Source organism: Neophocaena asiaeorientalis, unplaced genomic scaffold (genome assembly GCF_003031525.2).
Source record: "Neophocaena asiaeorientalis asiaeorientalis breed wild unplaced genomic scaffold, Neophocaena_asiaeorientalis_V1.1 scaffold449, whole genome shotgun sequence".
Classification (NCBI taxonomy): Eukaryota; Metazoa; Chordata; class Mammalia; order Artiodactyla; family Phocoenidae; genus Neophocaena; species Neophocaena asiaeorientalis.
The window spans coordinates 2,221,634-2,228,812 of NW_020175027.1; positions in this window are offsets into that span (position 1 = coordinate 2,221,634).

The following is a 7,179-nucleotide window of genomic DNA, read 5'->3' on the forward strand; positions in this document are numbered from 1 at the left end:
AAAAAAAAAAAAAAAAAAAAAAAAGAAAGAAAAGCAAATACACCAAAAGGCAAACTCATGATTCAAACATTGCAGCAGAGCAAAATGATGGCTCCAACCACAGACTGAAATATAATAAAGATAAATAAAACAGCTAGAATCTGTTGAAAAATGAAACTTGGGGCTCAAAAAATAAATTACATAAGCATAGGTTGGAGGCAGTCCTGGCTTAAAAATAGTTTATGTATACATGTCTGAGGGGAGAGACAGTTGTCAGTTGTTCTGGAGCTAGAAGGATCTTAGTTTGACCCACTTATTTTACAAATTAGGAAACTACACTCAGTGGGCTATAAGTTCATTATGAATTAACCGTATGACTAGGAGGATTGGTGACACAAGGCTGTCCCATAGGACTACAGCTTCTTTACCAAATATGCCAAACACTGTGCCAGCCACACCTACAGCCCCTTCTAAGGGGGGCCAAACCCCTGCTGATGAGGTAGCCCTAGACCCCCAGAATTGTGTTATGTGACCTCCAACCCCTCTGACCTCAGCTGACTGAGATAACCAAGTGGACAGCAAACTCAAGGCTGGCCTGTTCAGAGACCAGCCAGTGGCCTCTGGGGTGGCCTGGCCTGGAAATCAGAGAGGATGTGAGCTTATCAAATTTTCGTTCTCAGGAATTTCAGTGGGAGAACATGGAGATGAGCACTTAGGTAGCAGTGGGAGCAGAAGCGAAAGGATGCAGAGAGAGAGTCCATGTGGTGCCCAGAGCCTCCCACGCTTAGCAGTTGTGCCTGGCTCCGACCCTCTCACACACTTGGGGCAGGGGGATTATCCCGGCAGGTAAGCCAGCCTGACCATCACAGGGAGATGGGGTTGCTGCTACCTATTGCGAGCAGGGGGAGCGGGCCTGCACGCAGGAGAGTTGTGGGCACCCCTTGGTGCTTCGTGCCCAGTGATACGTTATCCACAAATGGGCAAGGGTGACCACCCCAGCCTGAAAAGGACACAGTTGTCGGAGCTCCAACCCCTTGGAAATGAAGGTCTGGGTTACCGACCAGACAAGCCATCTAGACCAGCATCAAGTGCTGCTTGAGAGCGAGGGGGAGTCTAGAATGGATGGAGAGAAGGAAGAATCTCCGCTGCAGCCTTAGCACCAGCTACAGTAGTGTAGCTTATCCCACTAACCCTCCTAGTGTAAGGTTTTCTTCCTCTCTTTCCTCCTCCACTTTTACGAAATTGTGACCTTGGAGAAGCAGTGACAGCGTGACCTAAGGAGGGGCATGAGTGGATCTGAGTGATGCAGGCAGAAGCACGCAGAGCCTCAGCCATCCCTGTCCCCCTGGTCTTTCCACTTGGTGTGCTTCAGCCTGGCTTCCAACTGCCAGCATCTTTGCAGCTTTTCTTTGGCAGGCAGTGAGAAAGTGCTGGAAATCAGTACCTCGCACCAGAGCAGCTCAACCGATGACTGGTGGGAACTGGTGTACCCCCTAGCAACCTCACCCTGGGGGGCTAACTGAGGGCACATGGTCTACACTGGCTCTCAGCGTTTCCCAATGGCTTTGAGCCCCAGTTTTCCACCATGGATGTAAAGTGGTACCTCCTTATTACTTTAAATTGCATGTCCCTGACTCCTAGTGAATTTGAACATACTTTCATGTTTGTTAACCAGTTGGATTTGCTCTTCTATTGATGTTAGATCCTTTGTATTCTTTTTCTCCCCCCAGAATTTTATTTTGAAAATTCGAAGCCTAGAGGAAACTTGGAAGAATAATACAATGAATACTTATATGTCCTTCATCTAGTATGCCAGTCAAGACTCAAACTGTTCTCACCACATAAAAGAAATGACAATTATGTGACATGATAGAGGTGTTAGCTAACCATGGTGGTAAGCATAATGCAGCATATAAATGTATCACATCAACACATTGTACACCTTACACTTACACAATGTTATTATATCTCAATAAAAAATGGGGCAGAGAAGTAGACCATTAGGGTATGTGTACACATATACATACACGCACATAATTTTTTTTCAATTCAGAGATTTGTTACAGGAAATTGCCCTTACCCAATTAATGCACTTATAAGAGCTAGTTAAACGGTCTCTGAAAGGTCATTATCTTTGCTTCTGATGCTGGAGTTTGGAGTCTGCAGGGCAGGCAGCTGGGGAGGCAAGGCGAATGGAAAGTGGGAGGGCAGGGATAAGCCAGACCCATGAAGACAGCTTGGAAGCCCAGTCAGTCTCTCACTACCTCCAGCTGTGATGCTGTGAGTGTTCTACAAGAGAAGCTGTGCCCTCCCCCACCAGGTGCCACTGCTCTGGAACAAAAGCCCAGCTGGTACACAGTCCCAGCCCAGCTTCCACTCTCAGTAAGGACGGCCTCCTGTTCCAGGACCATTTCTTATTATATCATCCTTTCTCCAATGAATTGAATTGCCATGTTCCCTTATACACAAACACCTAGTTTGGGATTCCTGTTTACCTATTGATTCCCTTTTACTTATTGATTTAAGTGGTCTTAGAGCACGTTCTGATGTTTGGTAAGGCAAATTTCTCTTTTTCTTTTAAAATATTTGTCCTTGACTCTTCTTTGAGATACAAATTGGAACTATCTTAATGGTATACTTTAATTTTGGAAGAATTGACATTTTTTTCTGATATTTTATGTTCCCTTCCAAGGGAAGGGAAGAGGGAGGGTTGAGGGAGTTCCCCGGTGATCTAGTGGTTAGGATTCAGCACTTTCACCGCCAAAGAGATGGTTGCATTTTCTGTTTGTCCCACTTTTGCTTTGTATCTTTTAATTATATTGTATAACTTTCTTCATATGAGTACATATGAAGTCAATTCTTGACTAAATTTACATACTATAAAACTTCCAGTCATAAAAAAAAAATGTCCTGGGAATGTAATGTACAGCATGGTGACTACAGTTAATAATATTGTATTGTATATTTAAAAGTTACAGACTTCCCTGATGGCACAGTGCTTAATAATCCGCCTGCCAATGCAAAGGACAGGGGTTCAAGCCCTGGTCGGGTAAGATCCCACATGCCACGGAGCAACTAAGCCTGTGCGCCACAACTACTGAGCCCTCATGCCACAACTACTGAAGCCCACGCGCCTAGAGCCCATGCTCCGCAACAAGAAAAGCCACCACAATGAGAAGCCCGTGTACTGCAACGAAGAGTAGCCCCCTCTCACCGCAACTAGCGAAAGCCCGTGCAACGAAGACCCAATGCAGCCAAAAATAAATAAATAAATTTATTAAAAAACAAGTTACTAAGAGAGTAGTTTTTTAAAATTAATTTTTATTGGAGTACAGTTGATTTACAATAGTTTCTGCTGTACAGCAAAGTGAATCAGTTATGCATATACATATATACACTCTTTTTTAGATTCTAGTCCCATATAGGTCATTACATAGTATTGAGTAGAGGTCCCTGTGTTATACAGAGGTTCTTATTAACAGAGTAGATCTTAAAGGTTCTCATCACAAGAAAAAAAAAAATGTAACTATGTGCAGTGATGGATGTTAACTAGAGGTACTGTGGTAATCATTTCTCAATATATACAAATATCGAGTCATATTGTACACCTGAAACTAATATGATGTTATATGTCAATTATATCTCAATTTTTAAAAACTTTACATATTATACCATAGTGGTTACAAGGGTAGTCTCAGTGCCAGCTGCCAGGATTCAAATCTGAACACTTAACATGTTACCAGCCAGTGATCTGGGGTAAATCAATTAATCTCTCTGTTTCTCAGTGTTCTTTTCTGTAAAATAAGAATGATAATAGTAATTGATCTCAAGAGGGTGTTGTGAGGATTGCTTAGAAGAGTGCATGGCATTATGGTGACTATAATTGTTATTATCCAAGAATTTTATAATTTTATAACTGAATTGAATATTTCCCCATTTTCAATTTGAAAAGATGCTTATTGCTAGAATAGGAAAAAAGCAATTTGTTTTCATTATATTTATCTTGTATCCAGTCAACTTTCCAAACTGTATTGCCTTTTTACTAGTTTTTTTTTTTACTAGTCTGGAATTTTTTGATAATATAATCATATCAGCAAAAAAAAAGCTTTATAATTTCTCAGATAATCATAACAATTCATTCTTTTGTCTTACTGCATTTGATAAAACTTTCAAGATATGTTAAACAATGAGGATAATAACAGGCTACATTTCTGTCTACATTTTTATTTTAATAAGTGATTTTAGTGTTTCACTATTAAGAACAGTACTTGCTATTTAGTAAAAAGTCTGATATATTTAAGCAGTATCCTTTTTTACTTAGAGTTTTTATTAGGAACAGTATTAAGTTATGCTGGCTCTATGTATTAAATATGGGAGCTTTTCTTCTTTTTCTATGACAAGTTTAAATGGCATGGAAATTACCCTTATTGAATGTTAGATAAAGCTCAGCTGTGGCACCAACTGAACGCAGTCTTTTCCAAAAATAGATCCCTAATTACCTTTCTATTCTAGTTTTTTCTAAGATCAGTTGAACCATTCAACCTTTCCTCTTTCTTTTGGGTCAATTTTGGTAATTTATATTTTTCCCGAAATGTATCCATTTCCTCTAAATTTTCAAACTGTTTGCTGAGTAATTTTAAGTTGCACTTTTTAATAATTCTTTAATTCTCTCTTCTAACTGTAATAATGTTTTCTTTCTCATAACTAATGTTTTCTATTTTTACTCTCTCTTTTTTTCTCCTCGCTTGGGCTTGCAAGAAGTTTTTCTATTTTATTAGCACTTTTAAAGAACTTTTTAAAAATTTGTGCTTCTTAGTATTTTTGTTTGTTTCCATTCATTCATGTCAGCTTTTGTTATTTCCTGATTACTTTTGGTTTCTTTCCTTGCTATTTTTCTAATTTTTTGAAATAACTATCCCCTTTATTTTACCTCTCTTTTTAAAAGCTTGCTATCTTTATGGTATTTCAGGGATATAATATATTATATGATACAGGGTAATTGAGATGGTTTCTGGTATTACACTATTTTTTCATTCAGCATTTAAATTTTGCAAACACAGTAATTTTGTCATTTTTTAAAACCAGCTTTACTGTATTGCAATTCATATATATATTAAGTTTTTTTACATACATTAAATTTTATCAATTTTAAATTACAATCCTATGAGTTTTGCTAAATGTATTTGGTCATGTAACCACCACCACAGTCAAGATACAGAAGATTCCCAGCACCCCAAAAGTTCTCTCCTACTGCTTTCTAAGCAGTCCTCACACCAGTTTCAGCCTGAAACTTAAATTCCGTTTGTTGGACATCAGCATTACCACTGTTTTCTGTTTATCTGCCTAGTATCCCTTTCCCACATCTTTATTTTGAAAGTTTCTTCATCACTTTAAGTGTGTTTCTTTTAAATAATATGGACCAGAATTTGATTTATAACCGAGTCTGACAGACTTTTAATGGAAGAATTCAGTCCACTCATGTTTACTGTAATGAGTGATGTATTTGATTTGTTATTTCCATCTTACTTGTTTTTAAATTTCTTAACATTGTTGTGAACTCTTCTTTTCTTTACCTTTGCCGGATTGTGTTTACTGTAATGAGTGATGTATTTGATTTATTTCCATCTTACTTGTTTTTAAATTTAACATTGTTGTGAATTCTTCTTTTCTTTGCCTTTGCTGGATTGAATGAATGGCCGTTCGTCCCATTTCCCCCCTTGTTATTTGGAGTTCATCATTCTACTAATAGTTACTATCCTTTGCCCTGCTCTCTATATAGGCACACATGACTCTCCTAGTGTGTGAACCCAGAACAGCTATTTCCATCCTACTCGATTTATCTTCTACTTCCTCTACACCCGAATAAGATATGGTCTTTAGTTGATTTTCACTACCCCTCCCTCTCTCTTTCATCCTCCCAACCCCTTGCCACTTAAGTGCTAGAACACTTACCTTCCCCTTATCTCCACTACCTGATTCCAGAGTTTTATTGAGATAATTTAGTCATTATTAGAATTTCCCTCACGGTGTGTTCCATCTGTTCCAAGCATCCTTATTTAGCATTTTTATTACACGTTATAAATACATAGAGATATAGATATAAATACATAGATCATGGTTCGTTGCTCCCCACTGCTTTCTTTCCTCTTCTCTTCATCTTCCCCTATCTTGAAGTCTCTGTTCTGATTCATTTGTTGTTTCATTAGAGTCTTCTCTTAAAAGTATTTCTCAGATGAGCTACTGAGTGATTATTGCAAATCTTCAAAGATCTTTCTTTCTTTCTTGACTCGTTCTGGGTCGCAGGCCTTTTCTCTCATTAACTCAAATTCAGTTCTGCTGTCTTTTAACTTCCACGGTAGCAGATAAGAAGAAAGAACTTTCATTCTCCCTGGATATGTGTAAGATTTCTCATATCCTTAGAGCTTAGGAATTTTAACCTGTATGTGGCTAAGTGTGTGGTTTTTTTCTTCTAGCTTTATTGAGATATAATTGACATACAGCACTCGTAAGTTTAAGGTGTACAGCATCAAGATTTGATTTACATACATCATGAAATGATTATTACAATAAGTTTAGTGAACATTCATCATCTCATATGGATATAAAATTAAAGAAATAGAAAAACATGTTTTTCCTGTAATAGGAACTCAGGATTACTCTCTTCACAACTTTCATATATAACGTGCAGCAGTGTTAGTTATAGTTATCATGCTGTACATGACATCCCTAGTATTTATCTTATAACTGGAAGTTTGTGCCTTTCGACTGCCTTCATAAGTGTGTGTGTTTTCCTACCAATCCAGTCTGTAACTTGAGTCTTTCTTCAGCTCAGGGAAATTTCATCTATTATTTAACTATGACCACTCCTCTCCTGTTCCTTTTTCTCCAGGAACTCATAGAATTTGCAGTTAAGTCTCCTGGGTCTGTTCCAATTTCCATCTTTCACCACATGATTTGCATCTGCATATTTTTGTTCCATGCTTTGAGATATTTCATCTATTTGATTTTCTAGACCTGTTTTTGACTTTTATCAGTGACTATCCTCTCCTTTGATTTATCTATGGACATTTTTAGTTCTGATATCACATTTTCACGTTCAGGAAAATCCTTTGTGTTTGAGCTTCACACATATCTCCTCCAGGCTCTCGTTTTTTCAGTCAGAGGTTCATCTGTTTCCTCCAGCAGGTCTCTCTGCCCTCT